The sequence below is a fragment of the Tachyglossus aculeatus genome, chromosome 2, assembly GCF_015852505.1.
Source record: "Tachyglossus aculeatus isolate mTacAcu1 chromosome 2, mTacAcu1.pri, whole genome shotgun sequence".
Taxonomy (NCBI): domain Eukaryota; kingdom Metazoa; phylum Chordata; class Mammalia; order Monotremata; family Tachyglossidae; genus Tachyglossus; species Tachyglossus aculeatus.
In genome coordinates, this window is record NC_052067.1 from 86,276,181 (window position 1) to 86,296,502 (window position 20,322).

Here is a 20,322-nt window from a genome sequence, read left to right on the forward strand (position 1 = left end):
ACCTTCAGAACCCTTCTAAAGCCACATCTCCTTCAAGAGGCCTTCTCTAAGCCCTCATTTCCCCTATCTGTCCTCCCCTCTGTGTCGACTCTGCACATAGCTGTGTACCCCTTAAATACTTGGATACTCATCCCAGTCCCACAACACTTTTGTAAATATCCTTATACTTTACAATTTCCCCTATCTATAATTTATTTTAATGTCCATCTCCTCGTGTAGACTTTAAGCTCCTTGTGGGTGGGGGTTGCATCTACCAACTTTATTATATAGTACTTTCCCCAAGTGCTATGTACAGTAAATATTCAATAAATGCCAATGATTGACTATTACCTCCACTGCCTACATTATTCTCTAATTACAAAATGAATCATATTTATTAAGTGCTCATCATGCGCAGAGCTCTGTAGTAAGCACTTGAGAGAGTATAATATAACAGACACATTCCCTGCCCAGAACGAGTTTATAATCTAGAGAGAGCTTATAAATTAAATGGCTCCCCTAAATAATAATCTATGGAACTCTCCCATGGACTGTAAAACTACTGTGGATAACTGTACTTTGGAGTTCTCTAAGTATATTGGTTGTTGCAAACTCATTTATACAGAATGACCTTTGTACCCCTTTCAAAAATCTGTGAGGAGTCTCATTAAAATGCATTCTATCTGGAGGGCACAACACAAAGATCTAAATTCCATTCCACGGACAGTGAAGTTACCATGGAGACAATCACTATAGCTTTACTATCTGAAAACAGTTGGGAATGAGTAGGCTGCCCTCTAATCAGTACTTCCAAGATATGTAACAGAGAAAACAGCAACAAAAACAAGTCTAGCTCCAAGCTGAAAGCCAGGTTTTTTTCTTCCTTTTTGCCTTAAATTGACATGGTAAATTGAGATTTACATTACGTTACATTTAATTGACATGAAATTGACATTTTCAGACAGAGCTGAAAATCTGACAGCTATTTTAGAGTCCGAATATCCATCCTGGCAATACATTGAAGTATTGGACCCCAAAGTTAAAACATAATTTTAAAGACTGACCACAGATCTCAGAAAAGGATATTGACCAACCAACATCCCCCTAAACAGCTATTTGTGGAACCAATGTGCTAATAACTGGCTTGGTGAAGAAACACTCCAGAGTATGCATTTGACCTAATAAATTAAGTTTCCATATGCTTGCAACCTGCGCCAGACTTACACTCCCATTTCCAATAAAACCTGGCTTATAATAATTTTCAGTGTCTTTGCGGAAGAAACAAAAATAAACTGCTAAATGAATTTGACCTGAGTAAAACTCAGAGCGAAAATACCCACTGAGGGAGCTCAGAGCAGGGTTTTGTGAAGCAGTGGGTCGGGGGAGAAGAATTACTGCTCTTCACTCCCTGGGCCTTGCCTTGCCTGTGCTAAGCACACAATCTCTGTTTTCCCCCAGTGGACCTGTACCATCTAGGCCTGACCTGGAGTAGGAGTAGCCCTGATGGGTCCCCTACCATCATTGTCTCTCCTCTCCTCTTCTCACCACCACTCTGGGGAGACAAGTCTGTTCTCCCCCTCTAGACTGAAACCTCGTTGCGGGCAGGGAATGTGTCTGTTATTTTGTTATATTGTATGTGCCAGGTGCTTTCTCTGCACACAGTAAATGCTCAATAAATATGACTGATAACTCTCTTTACAAAATAGATGAGTTGTATTCTCTTGAGGGCTTAAAAATAGCTTTGTTTTTCGGCATGTTGGGGAAAAGGGAATAATTATGGTGGCATTTGTTAAGCGCTTACTATGTGCCAGGCACTGAACTAAGCACTGGGTATTTGTTAAGTGCTTACTATGTGCCAGGCACCATAGTAAGCACTGGGGTGGATACAAGCAAATAGAGCTGGACACAGTCCCTGACCCATGTGGGGCTCACAGTCTCAATTTCCATTTTACAGAGGAGGTAACTGAGGCCAAGAGAAGTGAAGCGACATGTCCAAGGTCATATAGCAGACAAGTGGCAGAGCCAGGATTAGAACCCATGACCTTCTGACTTTCAGGCCTGTGTCCCATCCACTATGCCATGTTGTGCAAGCTAAATCCCAGTAAATTAAGAGTCAGGACAGCCCAGCAGGGGTATTCATATATAATAATGGTATTTCTAAAGTGATGGCTATGTTCCAAGAACTGCACAGAACACTGGGGCAGATACAAGGTGATCAGGTTGGACACTGTCCCTATTCCACATGGGGCTCACAGTCTAAGGAGGAGGGAGAACAGGTATTTAAAATACCCGTTTTACAGATGAGGAAACTGAGGGCCGGAAAAGTTAAGTCATTTGCCCAAGGTCACAGAGTGGGCAAGTGGCAGAGCTGGGATTACAACCCAGGTTCTAATCTGACTCCCAGTTCAGTGCACTTTGAACGAGGCCATGCTGCTTCTTGTCCTATGTGATCATACATATATGCGTACGTATGTATCATGCATCATTATATGCATAATCCTATAGATAAGACTAGTTGTTACTAAGAGCCTCCTGTATGAGTAATGCACCATACTAAGCACTGGGAAAGACTACACAGGTAGGAATTAAACATGGTGGGGAAGAATCACAATCTAAAATATAGTCAGATATAGCCATAGATATAATCATGCATAACTTTGAAGACAATCCCTACAGAACGTATTATATCGATGAACCATGCCATCAATGAGGAGAGGAGCAGTTATTCAAAGGAGGAACGCTTGCTAAAGCGGCTGACCTTGGGCAGCTCCAGACAGACTTGCCTGATCCACGGAGAAAAGACACCCACTACAGAATCCCACTGGTGCTTCACACAGCTTGATTTTTACCATCTTCCTTTCTACCATCAGGGCTAAAAACTATAGCTTATTTTTCTTGCTGGGAAAAGAACTCTCCCACAAGGGAATGGCCTTGGATGGTGGAAATCAGAAAGACCAGCAACTAAACCTTTCCTATTGAAAGAGTAATGCATTAGAATCAATCAATCAATAGTATTTATTGAGCGCTTACTGTGTGCAGAGCACTGTACTAAGCGCTTGGGAAGTACAAGTTGGCAACATATAGAGACAGTCCCTACCCAACAGTGGGCTCACAGTCTAAAAAGGGGGAGACAGAGAACAAAACCAAAACACACTAACAAAATAAAATAAATAGAATAGATATGTACAAGTAAAATAAAGAGTAATAAATATGTACAAACATATATACATATATACAGGCACTGTGGGGAAGGGAAGGCGGTAAGATGAGGGGCATGGAGAGGGGGACGAGGGGGAGAGGAAGGAAGGGGCTCAGTCTGGGAAGGCCTCCTGAAGGAGGTGAGCTCTCAGTAGGGCCTTGAAGGGAGGAAGAGAGCTTGCTTGGTGGATGGGCAGAGGGAGGGCATTCCAGGCCCGGGGGATGACGTGGGCTGGGGATCGATGGCGGGACAGGAGAGAACGAGGTATGGTGAGGAGATTAGCAGCAGAGGAGCGGAAGGTGCGGGCTGGGCAGTAGAAGGAGAGAAGGGAGGTGAGGTAGGAGGGGGCGAGGTGATGGACAGCCTTGAAGCCCAGGGTGAGGAGTTTCTGCCTGATGTGCAGATTGATTGGTAGCCACTGGAGATTTTTGAGGAGGGGAGTAACATGCCCAGAGCGTTTCTGGACAAAGACAATCCGGGCAGCAGCATGAAGTCTGGATTGAAGTGGGGAGAGACATGAGGATGGGAGATCAGAGAGAAGGCTGATGCAGTAGTCCAGACGGGATAGGATGAGAGCTTGAATGAGCAGGGTAGCGGTATGGATGGAGAGGAAAGGGTGGATCTTGGCAATGTTGCGGAGCTGAGACCGGCAGGTTTTGGTGACGGCTTGGATGTGAGGGGTGAACGGGAGAGCGGAGTCGAGGATGACACCAAGTTTGCAGGCTTGTGAGACGGGAAGGATGGTAGTGCCGTCTACAGAGATGGGAAAGTCAGGGAGAGGGCAGGGTTTGGGAGGGAAGACAAGGAGTTCAGTCTTGGAAAGTCTTCACCAAAAATATTATCACATGGTGGGTTATAAATTCAATTTCTCTTTGAGACCAGCACATTTCTAAACACAAAACTCTATTATTGAGATCAAAGTAGATTAGAGGAAGGCAATGGAGAGGCCGAGACAGGGCTTTAAACAGAAACCATTAACTGGAAACACAGGCACTATTTAGGAATCCATCTTTCCCCAGCAAAAATTATACAACTGAGAACTGAACGAAAAAAGCAGAAACACTTGAACCCAGAGATATTCCTTTGAAAATAATTTTCTGATGGGGTATTCGTCCTTTGAGGAATCTGAATGGAGGTTGCATGTCAAATAGTTTGAAGTCAGAAAAAGGCTTGAGAAATCAATAAATCAAATGCATTTATTGAGTGCTTACAATGTGCAGAGCACCGTATTAAGCGCTTGGGAGAGTACAATACAACAGAATGAGTGGAAACGTTCTCTGCCCATAGTGAACTTACAGTTTAGTCGCATGTGTATTTGTTAAGCAGTCCCTCACCAACCTAAGCAAAATGCTGCCGAAAAATTTTAGAAATGACAAATAATTTTGAAAATCTGTGGGAATGCTAGCATACAAAAGGGTATCTCTTCTAAATCACTCACCATTTAAATTTGTGCAGTGATGAATAATGCTTCAATAAAACTGCTTAAGAGAGTTCTCTGACGAAAGGTTTTTTGTTTAAAATTTTCAACTGCATGTACTTCTCAAGAGCAGAATCAATACAAAAATGGAATTAAATATAGAAAGAAGAGGCTTCTAGATTCCCTTACGGCAGGAGCACTCTTCCTGGAAATTATAGAAGTCGCATGTAGAGCAAACCAGTAACTATAATAACTGTAACTATTAAGCAAACATTCTGGCCCTGGTTCTCAGTTTAGGGACTGAAGCAGGAAATATTTGTGTTTAGGTACTTAAAACCATTACTTTGTGCTTAACGCTTATCTGAGAAAAGAGCCTAAGATTTAGGTACTCTACTATGATGATGTACTATTTAAAAATCAAAGTGATTGTTCTATCCAAGTAGGATTTCTCTTTCAATTACAAAAGGTCTATGCCTAGTGCAATTAGTGAATTCTTTCCCAGTTTTACTAAGCTTAACTTCCACCTCTAGATGAGGGTTCAACATTGTCAAACTCCTCCTTGGTTCTCCTCTATGTGGAGCAGAATAAGATTGCCAGGATTGACTAACTGCAAGTAGCACTTTACAGCCCAACTACATGGTTTATAAGAAACGTTTAAAAGACCTTAAAAAAATCTTACTTACCCCACCACAAGCTGACGATAATTATGCCATCACCCTGATTGTACTTAGGTTCCAGGATTTTAGAGAGGAAATTCAAATCTTTTTGCCCTATTGCAGTTCTCCACAACAGAGAAATTCATTAAATACAGTCTCATCTATTTAAAATCCCAAATTACTCCCTTCCCAAAGCAGAAATATTTCTTCTCATGCCTTCCTACCACTTCCCCTGAGGGAAGTCCTTATATACAGCAGTATTACATCATAAAATCACTTACCACATATGTTGTTCAGGCAGAATAACTCATCTGAACTATGTGGATCTGGATGGGAGAGTATTCTTGCTTAGCCTTGAATAAACTGTATTTGTTGCGCAAAAAGAAAGACTATAAATGGGCAACATCGTTAAAGAATAGCCACTCTGCTGCTCATTGTTTCCTTTCTCATTTCTCAGATTCCAATTTTTTTAAAAAAAAAGTCCCAATAACAATCAGTGCTAGATTCTTCCTTCTTTTTCATGAAATTCCTCTAGGTTTTTCAGCATCTGGCAAATGGCTAAAGGAACAAAATGCCCCCAGCACAAAACCAAAGCTCACAGCCTAAGAATGAAGTCTCCTTTCAGTACTAGAAGGAGGATTAAAGATTAACTTACTTCTACTCTACATATGGCCTGAATCATGTTGCTGATCTGGAAGAGAAGCCTGCTGAACTTTGTGTTTTGATCCTTAAAGTTGCCACGGGGACTTTTTGAAAAAAAAGTATCAGCTTTATAAAACTTATTCAAGACTTAGGCATCCTAACTGAACAGTACAAATGTAGAACTAACATTTTAATGTGCTATCCACATTACAATGGATCAAATGGGGAAGCAGTGAAGAACTGATCACATCTTCAGAAGAGATACTTCTAAATGACACTACACTGGATGGAAAATTGAGTGAAGGTCTGTCTCCCTGCTCTTTGCTCTGTGCCTTCTTGAACAGTTTGGAGGTGGAGACAGAAAATTACAGGCAGAACGCCAGGATCTGAGGGAGAAAAGCAACATTTCTGCAATATGTTTTTAATCAATGCTCCAATTTCCTACAACTGTTGTAATAGAGTGCAGGTGCTGACTCCACTCCCATTGTTTACAAGCTCATCTTTTTTCTATTTGTCTCTCTTCTCCTACAGGGATTTTAACTCTATGCAAGTCATGTACTTCATTCATTCATTCAATCGTATTCAAGCACTTACTGTGTGCAGAGCACTGTACTAAGTTCTTGGGAACTACAAGTCGGCAACATATAGAGACGGTCCCTACCCAACAATGGGCTCACAGTCTAGAAGGGGGAGACAGACAACAAAACAGATCATGTAGACAGGTGTCAAAATAGTCAGAACAAATAGAATTAAAGCTATATGCACCTCATTAACAAAATAAATAGAATAGTAAATATGTACAAGTAAAATAAATAGAGTAATAAATCCGTACAAATATATACAAGTGCTGTGGGGAGGGGAAGGAGGTAGGGTAGGGGGGATGGGGAGGAGGAGAGGAAAAAAGGGGCTCACCTGGAGGAGGTGAGCTCTCAGTAAGGCTTTGAAGGGAGGAAGAGAACTAGCTTGGTGGATGTGTGGAGGGAGGAACTGTTTACTGGTATCTACCTGCACATTTATCACTATGTGCCTAATAAATAATCTATCAGTGGTATTTATTCAACACTTACTGGGTGCAGAGCGTTGGACTAAGAAGCACTTGGGAGAGTACAATAGAACAGAGCAAGTAGATGTGTTCCTGGTCCACCATGAGCTTACAGTCTAGAAAACATAATCATGAGGAGCAGTAGGCTCTAGTGGAAAGAGAGCAGACCTGGGAGTGAGAGGACCTGGGTTCCAATCCTGCCTCTGCCAATTGTCTGCTGTGTGACCTTGAGCAAGTCACTTAACTTCTCTGTGCCTCAGTTACCTTATCTGTAAAATGGGGATTGAGACCTTGAGCCCCACAGGGGACAGGGACTGTGTTCAACTCGACTTGCTTGTATCCATCCCAGCTCTTAGTACAGTGCCTGGCACAAAGTAAGCACTTAACAAATACCATCATCATTATTATTATAATCTTAATGAGCTCTGTTCTCTTTAAGGGGTATGGAAGGAAAGACTCCGCACCATTCCTCAGAGGGTTTATGCAGGGGATGAAATCTGGTCCTTCCCGTCCCCACACAATGAGTCACATAGTGAGTGTGCACAGCAAATGTCCGGCATATCCACAGTGGCCTATGGCACAAGTTGAGGGTAGGGTGGCTTTCACACACATTGCGGCAATGATATTTCCAGAGCAACAGCTATACCTCCGTGAAAATCTAGTAATGTGACTCGGGCCTAACGTTACTTGGGCATCAGGAGTCCTAGGAGCCTGTGGAATCTTGGGAACAATTCAGATATCCTGGTCCTATCAACAGTTTTGGGTGGCCCTGGGAGTCTTTTTCCAGGATACAGGCACCCCCGAAGTTGTCAAACCCTTCACCCTGCCTGAGTGGCGATGCACCTAGTTTTAATCCTGAGCAGACCAATTTTCAGCCGGTCTGTCTCCTGTTACTGATATGGTCTTTATGCCCATCTTCTAGACTGTGAGCCCCTTCTGTGCAGGGATTGTCTCTATTTGTTGCGAATTATACTTTCCAAGCACTTAGTACAGTGCTCTGCACACAGTAAGTCCTCAATAAATACGATTGAATGAATGAATGTCTTTCATTCAAGCACCCAGTCTTTCTCAGTCTCAGCACCTGCCAACGAGTTCCACAATTTAGAAGTGGTTTATGTGTTCTCAGGCACTTGGGAGCAGAGCATGATAAGCGAGAGAATGCACGCACGAGAGAGAGAGAGAGAGAGAGAGAGAGAGAGAGAGAGAGAGAGAGAGAGAGAGAGAGAAAGTGTTCTCCAAACCAAAGAAACACTCTACATTTGGATGTATTTTCAACAAGGTTCCAAATTACATTCTTCAAATAGCCACACCTGAATCAAACAGAAAGTCCTTGGCTTTAAGGCTCTCGGTAAGGTCTCCCTTTCCTATAATAATAATAATGGCATTTGTTAAGTGTTTACTATGTGCACTGCACTGTTCTAAGCACTGGGGGAGGTACAAGGTAATCAAGTTTTCCCAGGTGGGGCTGACAATCTTAATCCCCATTTTACAGATGAGGTAACAGAGGCACAGAGAAGTGACTTGCCCAAAGTCACACAGCTGATAAACGGAGGAGCTGGGATTAGAACCCACGACCTCTGACTCCCAAGCCTGTGCTCTTTCCACTAGGCCACGCTGCGTCTCCTATCTTACTTCACCTCACTGATCCATTACAACCCAATCTGCACACTATAGTCCTCTAATGCTGACCTATTCTCTATACCTCTATCTCTCCTATCTCACTGCTGACCCTTTCCCACATCCTCCCTCAGACCTGGAGCTCCCTCCCCCTTTATATCCGACAGTCCACCACTCTTCCCACCTTCCAAACCCTCCTAAAGTCACATCTCCTCCAAGAGGCCTTCCCTGACTAAGCCTTCATTTCCCCTATCTTCCCTAGCCTCTGTGTCAACTATGCACTTGGCTGTGTTCCCCTTAAGCACTTTGATATTCCTTCCAACCCCACAGTACTTAGGTACATGTCCTTATACTCCACTATTTCCCCAATCTGTAATTTATTTCAACATCTGTCACCCGCTCCAGACTGTAAGCTCCTTGTGGCAGGGAATGTGTTTACCAGTTCTCAGCTTTGTTGAGTGGTATTTTCCCAAGCACAGGTGTTCTGCATTCAATAAATACCACTGATTTATTGGAACGGAGTCACCGGCACAGTTCCAGTACACCCACTTTTTCCAAGGTTCAAATCAAAGTCATTGTGGCTGAAACTGATATGACAGGAGAGTGCCTGGGATATGCCTGTCTGGGGATGTCCACAGAGAATTGTATTTTCCCAAGCACAGGTGTTCTGCACTCAATAAATACCACGGCTTTATTGGAACAGAATTACAGGCACAGTTCCAGGACACTAACTTTTTCAAAGGTTCAAACCAAAGTCATCGTGGCTGACTCTGATATGACAGGAGAATGCCTGGGATGTGTCTGGCAGGGGATGCCCACAGAGTCTGAGTTTTCTTGTTTGTTTGCTTGATTTTTAAGTGGTATTTGATAAGTACTTACTTTGTGCCAAGCTCTGTACTAAGCACTGGGATAGATATAAGCTAATCAGGTTGGACACAGTCCCTGTCCTACATGGGGCTCACAATCTTAATTCTCATTTTACAGATGAGGTAAATGAGACACAGAGAAGTTAAGTAACTCACCTAAAGTCACACAGCAGACAAGTGTTGGGGAGCCTTCTTATGCACTCCTGAAGGGAGAGGCAGAGGAGAACTGGACCTTGAAGAATGACCACTGATAGTCTTCTTCAAGCATAGCACCAAATGCAAAGATGGCAAATGTTATGTTGTGGATTTATGGAAGTAAGACGGTTCCACCCAATCCTACGGCATTTCTGGAGTGGAGGCAGGTATCTCCGACACCTCTTACTCACTTCAGTGCTGTGGTCTTCCCTGCCCCGACAGGAGTAAGAGGCAGGAGCCACTGCAGAAGGAGCCACTGCAGAACTAGATTTGTCAGTAAAACAGTTAGAAAATGGACCCGAAGGCATAAGGGAACATGTCTACCAATGCTGCTATACTGTACTCTCCTGAGTGCTTAATACAGCGTTCTGCACACAGTAAGTGCTCTAGACAGTAAGCTCACTGTGGGCAGGGAATGTGTCCGTTTATTGTTATATTGTACTCTCCCAAGTGCTTAATACAGTGTTTAGCACACAATAAGTACTCAAAACATACAGTTGAATGAATGAATGCTCAATAAATATGATTGATTGATTATTTCTACCAGAAAGCACCTACATCCACATCTGTAATTTATTTATTTCTACTAATGCCCATCTCTCCCTTTAGACTGTAAGATCATTGTGGGCAGGGAACACGTCTACCAACTCTGTTATATTGCTACATTGCACTCTCCCAAGAGCATAGTACAGCGCTTTGCATTCATTCATTCATTCATTCATTCAATCAATCAATCGTGTTTATTGAGAGCTTACTGTGTACAGAGCACACTACTAAGTGCTTGGATAGTACAATTCAGCAACAGAGACAATCCCTTCCTAACAATGGGCTTGCACAGAGTAAACGTTCAATAAATACCATTAGTTGATCGATCGGTCATTTGTACTGGACCGGAGACACGCCAGCCGAAAATCAGATTGCCTGGGATCAAGCCAGGTATTTGGCCATGCCCATCCTTCCTGAGCACAAGGCGCATTTTGGGGTGCCCGGGGCTCAGCACTGACGCTCAGGCTGCGTTGTTGGTCGGTCAGTCAGTCAGGTCTATCCGCGGTACAAATCTTGTCAGGAAGAGTCATAGGGTTGGGTCAGGAATAACTGTCCAGTAGCAAATCTTTTTAGGGAGAAGGAGGGGCTGAATGGCTAAGCATTGCCTGAGGCTGAGAGTTTCCCCCTGCATATAGAGCAGTTGGCAGGACATGAGCAAGTCTTAGTGGCTAGAGGACGGGCCTGAGAGTCAGAAGGTCATGGGTTCTAATCCCAGCTCCACCACTTGTCCGCTGTGCGACCTTAGGCAAGTCACTTCACTTCTCTAGGCCTCAGTTACCTCATCTGTAAAATGGAGATTGAGACCGTGAGCCCCACTTGGGACAGGGACTGTGTCCAACCCGATTCGCTTGGATCCACCCCAGCGCTTAGTATGGTGCCTGGCACACAGTAAGCTCTTAACAAATACCATAATTATTATTATCATTACTATTATAAATAAGTTCACCTGGAGGAGGAGGGGCCTGTGGGGCCCAAGACATGTACAGCAAAAGGAAGGAGGGGGTTCTTGTCAGCCGCAAACAGGGAAAGACAATGGGCAGTGCCATGGTGGGGATGGAGGAATGACAGGCTTCTTAACAAAACCGCCCTGGTGCCAGCACTATCACATCTCTCCCATTGTGCCAAGGCTTAAGTCACCCACAGAGCAGGAGGCAACAGGGAGCACCTGTTCAGATCACCCAATAAGGAGGAGACAAAAGGTTGCAGACCCTCAAGAGAATCACAAAAAGAATAGGATTCACCCATTGCATTTTTTACTTTCTGTTTTCAGTCACTGTATGGATAAAACTAAGGCATTCATATTTTAAAATTTCACAGAGACACCCAAGAGTTCTATTTCGGGTACTGAGTGAAGGGATTCTGCCCTAAGCAGATTCAACTAGTATCGACTTCCATCAGAAGCTGGACTGATTTCAGAGATCTGAGATTCTCTAAAAGCCAGGTGGGCTAGATCAGGTTTAGACCGACCCCTAACTAGAGCCTAATTGCCTAAGCTCTTAGAATGCAAATATTTCAAGAGCAGGGACTTTAATCTGGAGTAAGATCAATAAATAAATCAACTTTAAAAATGATTATTATTATTTTTAATGGTATTTGTTAAGTGTTTACTATGTGCCAGGCACCATGCTAAGAACCGGGGTAGATACAAGCTAATCAGATTGGACACGGTCCACATCCCACATGGGGCTCAAAGTCTTAATCCTCAAGTTACTGATGAGGTAACTGAGGCATAAAGGAGTGAAGTGACTTGCCTCAAGGTCACACAGCAGATAAGTGGCAAAGGTGGGATTAGAATCCAGGTCCTTCTGATTCCCAGATTCATTCTCTAGCCACTAGGCCATGCCATGTGCAGAACACTATACTAAGCACTTGGGAGAGTAATAATAATAACAATAATGATAGCATTTATTAAGCATTTACTATGTACAAAGCACTGTTCTAAGCTCTGGGGAAGTTACAAGGTGATAAGGTTGTCCCACGGGGAGCTCACAGTCTTAATCCCCATTTTACAGATAAGGCAACTGAGGCCCAGAGAAGTGAAGTGTCTTGCCCAAAGTCACACAGCTGACAACTGGTGGAGCCAGGATTTGAACCCCTGACCTTTGACTCCAAAGCCCATGCTCTTTCTACTGAGCCACACTGCTCCTCCATACAAACGCAATACTACAAATGCAAATACACATGTACAAATGCAATAGTTGATAGACGTAATCTCTGCTCTCAAAGATCTGACAATCTAATGAAGGCAAATTAATAATAATAATGATGGCATTTATTAAGCGCTTACTATGTGCAAAGCACTGTTCTAAGCACTGGGAAGGTTACAAGGTGATCAGGTTGTCCCACGGGGGCTCACAGTCTTAATCCCCATTTTACAGATGAGGTAACTGAGGCCCAGAGAAGTGAAGTGACTTGTCCCAAGTCACATAGCTGACAATTGGTGGAGCCAGGATTTGAACCCATGACCCCTGACTCCAAAGCCTGTGCTCTTTCCACTGAACCGTGCTGCTTCTCTAGTATGAATAAATTCTAGAATGAATAAGTTCATTCATTCCTAATATTTATTGTAGACCTACTGTACACATTGTGCTGTAGTTGGAACTTGGGAATATGTGATTGTTGATGATCCTTAGCCAAAAAGAATTTACCCCTAAAGGAAGAAGTCAACCCAGAAACCGCTAAGTGAAAGGAATGTGGCTTTGTGGATAGAGCATGAACCTGGGAGTCAGAAGGACCTGAGTTCTAGTCCTGGCTCCGGCACTTGTCTGATGTGTGACCTTGGACAAGTCACTTCACTTCTCAGTGCCTCAGTTACTTCATCTGTAAAATGGGGATTAAGACTGTGAGCCCCATGTGGGACAACCCGATTACCTTGTATCTACCCCAGTTCTTAGAACGCTGCTTGGCACACAGTAAGTGTTTAACAAATACCATAATTGTTAAATTGTTAACAAATGCCATGAAAAAAATCATAACAGGATTAATCCTTCTTAAAACTGCTCCAGAGGCCAGATGAGGAAGTCTGATGTCAGTGTTAGCCTGATAGCACTTAGAATTCCCTGTACTTTCCAGCCTCCAGTCTGACACTTTCCTTTTAATACGGAGCCTTCTGGAAATCTTTGAAGTCCAGAAAAGTTGGCAGTGGAGAAAGTGAGCCCAGGTCTTATAGTTTGCAATTCAATATCAAGAATCAGGACTAACTCCTGGATCAATTGGTAAGAACACTAACTTCACAGCCCAAATTATTTTATAGTACTTGTTAAGTGCTTATTATGTGTCAAGCACTGTCCTAAGCACACTGGGTTACAAGTTAATCAGGTCAGATACAGTCCCTGACCTACATGGGGCTCACAAGTCTAAGTAGGACAGAAAACAGTTAGTGAATCCCCGTTTTACAGCTGAGGAAATCGAGCACAGAGAAGTTAAGCGACTTGCCCTAGGTCACACAACGGTGCACTGCATCAAGAAGATACTCAATAAATGCTACTAATATTGCTGTTACATAGTCGTCAGATCACTAGACTATAAACGCCTCCATTATATTGTAAACACTTGAAAGGCAGGAACTTCTGTTATATATGCCCCTCAGCATTTAGTACAAGCCCGTGTACAAAACAGGTATTCAATAAACCCTCCTGATAATAATGTTGGTGATGAAAATGGGTCTATTCTTTGGAGAAACCCTTATTCATTCATTAATCCAATCATATTTATTGATTGCTAACTGTGTGTAGAGAGAGTACAGGAGAAAAACAAGACACATTCCCTGTCTTTTGCTCACTAGAGGCCAAAGCTTCCCTTATCTTAAGCCCCAACGTTATTATTTGGAATTTGTTTCCCAACTAGCTCAAGTTGCTCCAGTGTGAACCAGAGGAGACAATGGACTTGCTGATATTATGTAGTAAACTGCTATGTTTTGGCCAAATTATGTTCCTGACTACTATAAACTAACACTAGCTCATGCTATTCTGCATGTTTTTCAAATCATGAGCAAACATGAGCTGGTTCTTTGTTATGGAAAAGGAAATCACACATCATTTGGCATGTAACACCACCGTTCCTGTCCTACATGGAGTTCACAGTCTGAATATTAATTTTACAGATGAGGTAACTGAGGCCCAGAGAAGTGAAGTGACTTTCGTTCATTCATTTATTCATTCAATCGTATTTATTGAGCACTTACTGTGTGCAGAGCACTTTACTAAGCACTTGGGAAGTACAAATCATCAACATATAGAGACGGACCCTGCCCAACAATGGGCTCACAGTCTAGAAGGGGGAGACAGGCATCAATACCATCAGAATAAATAGAATTATAGCTATAAACACATCATTAATAAAATAAATAGAATAATAGTTATGTACAAATAGAATAATAAATATGTACAAATATATACAAGTGCTGTGGGGATGGGGAAGGGGGTAGGGCAGAGGGAGGAAGGGGGGTGATGGGGAGGGGAGGAAGAGGAGAGGAAAAAAGGGGGGGCTTAGTCTGGGAAGACCTCCTGGAGGAGGTGAGCTTTCAGTAGGGCTTTGAAGGGAGGAAAAGAGCTAATTTGGCAGATGTGTGGAGGGAGGGCATTCCTGGCCAGAGGTAGGATGTGAGTCAGGGGTCAACGGCAGGACAGGCGAGAACGAGGCCCAGTGAGGAGTTTAGCAGCAGAGGAGTGAAGTGTGCGGGCTGGGCTGTAGAAGGAGAAAAGGGAGGTGAGGTAGGAGGGGACGAGGTGATGGACAGCCTTGAAGCCGAGAGTGAGGAGTTTTTGCTTGATTAGTAGGTTGATAAGCAACTACTGGAGATTTTTGAGGGGGGAAGTGACATGCCCAGAGCGTTTCTGTACAAAGATAATCTGGGAAGCAGAGTGAAGTATAGTCTGAAGTGGGGAGAGACAGGAGGATGGGAGGTCAGAAAGGAGGTTGATGCACTAATCCAGTCGGGATAGGATAAGAGATTGAACCAGCAAGGTAGCAATTTGGATGGAGATGAAAGGGTGGATCTTGGTGATGTTGTGGAGGTGAGACCAGCAGGTTTTGGTGATGGATTGGATGTGTGGGGTGAATGACAGAGTGGGATCAAGGATGACATCAAGGTTGCGGGCTTGTGAGACGGGAAGGATGATAGTGTCGTCCACAGTGATGGGAAAGTCGGGGAGAGGACAGGGTTTGGGAGAGAAGATAAAGAGCTCCATCTTGGACATGTTGAGTTTTAGGTGGTGGGCAGACATTCAGATGGAGAGTTCCTGAAGACAGGAGAGGATACAAGCCTGGAGGGAGGGAGAGAGAACAGGGGTGGAGATGTAGATTTGGGTCTAGGAGGGGGAGACAGACAACAAAACAAAAAAGTAGACAGGTATCAATACCATCATAATAAATAGAATTATAGCTATATACACATCATTAATGAAATAGAGTAACAAGTGCCATGGGGAGGGGAAGAGGGTAGGGTGCGGGGGGCAATGGGAAGGGGAGGAGGAGGAGAGGAAAAGAGGGGGCTCAGTCTGGGGCAGACCCCGTATTAGAACCCAGGTCATTCTGACTTCCAGCCCTGTGCTGTATCCATTAGACCACACTGCTTCTCACTTTGAACCGTTTGACTCCTTGGGGCATAATAATAATAATAATAATAATAATAATAATAATAATGGTACTTGTTAAGCGCTTACTTTGTGCAAAGCACTGTTCTAAGCACTGGGGGGATTCAAGGTGATCAGGTTGTCCCACGTGGGGCTCACAGTTTTAATCCCCATTTTACAGATGAGGGAACTGAGGCACAGAGAAGTTAAGGGCCTTGCCCAAAGTCAGACAGCTTACAATTGGCAGAGCAGGGATTTGAACCCATGACCTCTGACTCCAAAGCCCGTACTCTTTCCACTGAGCCATGCTGCTGGTTTGTTGAAAAGCCACCTTCTGTCTGTGTAGTTTCTGGCACTGTTTACTCCATGAATACACAGATAAGCACAATCTCCTCCTCCTTTAACATTAAACCAGCCAGTGAACTTGGTGCCATTTGTCCACTTCCAGTCCTGGCCCGGTTCCCTGCTCAGCCCGATCCAGTGGTCAAAGGGGCCTTTGCGTCACAGTAACATGTCCGTTTCTCGTTGAGTGTCAATCACCACGAGAGCTGCAATGTGAGAGGAACAGAAGCTCTGGCTAGATGACCAATTCCTTGGGCCTTCAGAAAAGTAGTAACATTTCTCTTGGAATCCAAGCCTGTCATCTGGGCAAGGAGTGGCTATATGGAATTCTGGGAGAGACTTGGTTCATTCCATTGCCAGGGCAACAGACAGAGCAATTACTACGTTGGTCCGAAGTGTGATGGTCACTACACCCAGAAGAATAAGAAGCCTCTTCGATGACTTTTCATCCATGTTCTCTGGTCACCCCAGCTGCGGCTGGCTTTTGCATGGCCGTGCGCTGCTCTGCCAGCTTTCCTGGGTTATTCCACCTGGAGCAGCTTCCCTGTGGACTCGGAGGTCAGAGCATCCCATCCAGCCCCCATCGATGACCGGCTCCGCTACCGACCTGTGACTACCGGGGCACACAAGGCCACACAGCAAACAGGTGGCAGAACAGGGGTTAGAACTCATTCATTCATTCATTCAATCATATTTATTGAGAGCTTACTGTGTGCAGAGCACCGTACTAAGCGCTTGGGAAGTAGAGAAGCAGCGTGGCTCAATGTAAAGATACCGGGCTTTGGAGTCAGAGGTCATGGGTTCAAACCCCGGCTCCGCCAATTGTCAGCTGTGTGACTTTGGGCAAGTCACTTCACTTCTCTGGGCCTCAGTTCCCTCCTCTGTAAAATGGGGATCAAGACTGTGAGCCTCACGTGGGACAACCTGATCACCTTGTAACCTCCCCAGTGCTTAGAACAGTGCTTTGCACATAGTAAGTGCTTAATAAATGTCATCATTATTATTATTATTATTATTACAAGTTGGCAACATACAAAGATGGTCCCTACCCAACAACGGGGTCACAGTCTAGAAGGGGAAGACAGACTCTAGCTACTACACCACGCATCGATTCATCACTTCGGTGGGAGGGTGTTGAGAAAAGACATTGGTACTGTATTGCAGACACCAAACTGAATGCAATTTAAAATTAAAGAAAATATTTTCACTGTTTTTCTTTACACGTCTTCATCGGCGTGTCCTCATCTGAAAGTTATTTACTAGAACTAATGGCATTTAACAAAGATATTTCGTGAAGGGTAAATGCTTCATTACAGTCTTTCTGCGTTAATTTGGCTGTCAAAGAAATGCTAACAGTACCCATAGAGAAGGAATTTGCTAACAGACACATTTTTATGTATTATACCTGAAAGTAAGCCATCTCAAGCTGTTTGAAAAATGATATTGTTCCTAACTGGGTAGTAAGAATAGTTTTCAATTTTAATACACTTTCTCTTCTCCTAACTGGTAAATTGCTAGGCTGGAACACCCATATTCATTGGAGAATGCCTAAGTTAGGTTCCACTGAATTTCGTTTGGTCACCCCAATCAACCTCAAGATTCTCTTCCTCCGTCACTTGAATCACTTCATAATAATAATTAATAATAATAATAATAATAATAATAATAATAATAATGGCATTTATTAAGTGCTTACTATGTGCAAAGCACTGTTCTAAGTGCTGGGGAGGTTACAAGGTGATCAGGTTGTCCCACGGGGGGCTCACAGTCTTAATCCCCATTTTACAGATGAGGTAACTGAGGCACAGAAAAGTGAAGTGCCTTGCCCAAAGTCACACAGCTGACAATTGGAGGAATGGAATTTGAACCCATGACCTCTGACTCCAAAGCCTGTGCTCTTTCCACTGAGCCACGCTGCTTCATCCTGGTGTCACTTGAAAGACCACCTCAGGCAATCCCGTATATTCAGGCTTGTATCACCCACTCAAAGACTGGAGAGTGGATCAAACTTCACTACATCTCTTCTCCTCTCACCACATCCAGTGAAAAACATTGACATTGACATTTTCTATGAGCATTAGACACAGTTTGTGGGGAACGAAAAAAAGAGAGAGCTGGTCTTTTTTTTCAGTGGTATTTGTTCAGTGCTTACTATGTGCCAGGTACTGGGGTAGATTCATTCATTCATTCATTCATTCATTCATTCAATTGTATTTATTGAGCACTTACTGTGTGCAGAGCACTGTACTAAACCCTTGGGAAGTACAAGTTGGCAACATATAGAGACGCTCCTTACCCAAAAATGGGCTCACAGTCTAGAAGGGGGAGACAGACAACAAAACAAAACGTGTGGACGGGTGTCAAATCATCAGAACAAATAGAATTAAAGCTAAATGCACATCATTTACAAGTTAATCGGGTTGGTCATAGTCCCCATCCCACATGAAGCTCACAGTTTTAATCTCCAGACCCTTCCTCCCACCTATATCCACTCTCTTACCCTTCCCAGACATCTCTCAAGAGGAGATTTCCCTCCTACTTTGAAAATCTAGCCTCTCTGTCTCTACCTGCAGTCCCTTCCCTTCTCACCTACTAGTAACTGCTGTGCCCACTCTTCTTCTTCTTGAAACAGCGTGGCTCAGTGGAAAGATCCCGGGCTTGGGAGCCAGAGGTCATGGGTTCTAATCCCGGCTCTGCCATTTGTCAGCTGTGGGACCTTGGGCAAGTCACTTAACTTCTCTGAGCCTCAGTTACCTCATCTGTAAAATGGGGATTAAGACTGTGAGCTTCACGTGGGACCACCTGATCACCTTGTATCCCCCCAGCACTTAGAACACTGCTTCGCACATAAGTGCTTGACAAATTCCATTATTATTATTATCATTATTCCTTCCCTGATCACTACTTCAATGGCTCATTCTCTGACGGCTTCTTCCCCTCTGCGTTCCAACACGCTCGTGTCTCCACTATATTACAATAGTCTTCTCTGGATCTTGCTGCTGCCTCCTAACCCCTCCTACTATCGTCTCATGTCCCTCCTCTATTCCAACTTAAACAACTTGAATGTGTCATATACACTCACTGCCTCCACTTGCTCTCTTCCAGTTCTCGACCCATTACAATCTGGTTTTCGTCCCCTTGACCCCAAGGAGTCTGTGCCTTTTGTTCAGATATTCATTCATTCAATCATACTGATTGAGTGCTTACCATGTGCAGAGCACCATACTAAGCGCTTGGGAGAGTACAATGTAACAATAAGCAGACATATTCCCCAGCCACAACGAGCTTACAGCCTAGAGGGGGGAGAGGACCATGTTCTCACCTTGACTCTCACACAGCCAAAACCATCCTTGTGTAGGACTTGGTTTCTCGGAAGTATCTCTGGGCCTCCTTAAAACTTTGGGATTTTTCTTCTTTTTCAGTGATATTTGTTAAGCTCTTATTATGTGCCAGGCACTGTTCTAAGAGCAGGGGTAGATATAAGGTACTCAAGCTATTTCACAGGACAAGGTAATCTGTAACTTGTATTTCCCAAGCGCTTAGTAAGTACAGTGCTCTGCCCACAGTAAGTGCTCAATAAATACGATTGAATGAATGAATGAATGGAAGAGTCCTCTCAAAGGGATCCCCTTAAGATTAGCCCCTACCACCATTACTACCACCACCACCACCATCATAACCATCCCCTTCAGTTAGCTACCTAATTAATCAATCCATCATATTTACTGAGCTCTTACTACTTGAAAAAGCACTGTACTAAGTAATAATAATAATAATAATGATGACATTTGTTAAGCGCTTACTATGTGCGAAGCACTGTTCTAAGCGCTGGGGGGATATAAGGTGATCAGGTTGTCCCTCGTGGGGCTCACAGTCTTAATCCCCATTTTAGAGATGAGGGAACTGAGGCTCAGAGAAGTTAAGTGACTTGCCCAAGGTCACACAGCTGACAAGTGGTGGAGCGGGATTCGAACCCATGGCTTCTGGCTCCCAAGCCCGGGCTCTTCCCACTGCGCCACGCTGCTTCTCTATGCTTGGGAGAGTATAGTACAACAGAATCAGCAGACACGTTCCCTGCCCATAACGAGCTCACAGTCTAGAGGGGGAGAAAGGTATTAATAGGAATAAATAATTTATAATATATAATTTATAGATATGTATATAAATTCTGTAGGGTTGGGGGTGGGTCAATTGGGGGTGGGACAAATATCAAATGTCCAGAGGCCACAGATTGAAATGCATAGACAA

At 43.7% G+C, this 20,322-nt stretch overlaps 1 protein-coding gene and 1 pseudogene across 1 annotated transcript in view; both read right to left on the bottom strand.

Moving 5' to 3' along the window:
- Positions 1-5,829, bottom strand: part of ENPP3 (ectonucleotide pyrophosphatase/phosphodiesterase 3) — a 131,048-nt gene extending 125,219 nt beyond the window's left edge. The window contains exon 1 of the mRNA XM_038769368.1: positions 5,533-5,829. The gene's annotated coding sequence lies outside the window, so the exon portion shown is untranslated. The remainder of the gene's footprint in view (positions 1-5,532) is intronic.
- Positions 659-16,658, bottom strand: LOC119941917 (annotated as a pseudogene).
- Positions 16,659-20,322: the final 3,664 nt, after the last annotated feature.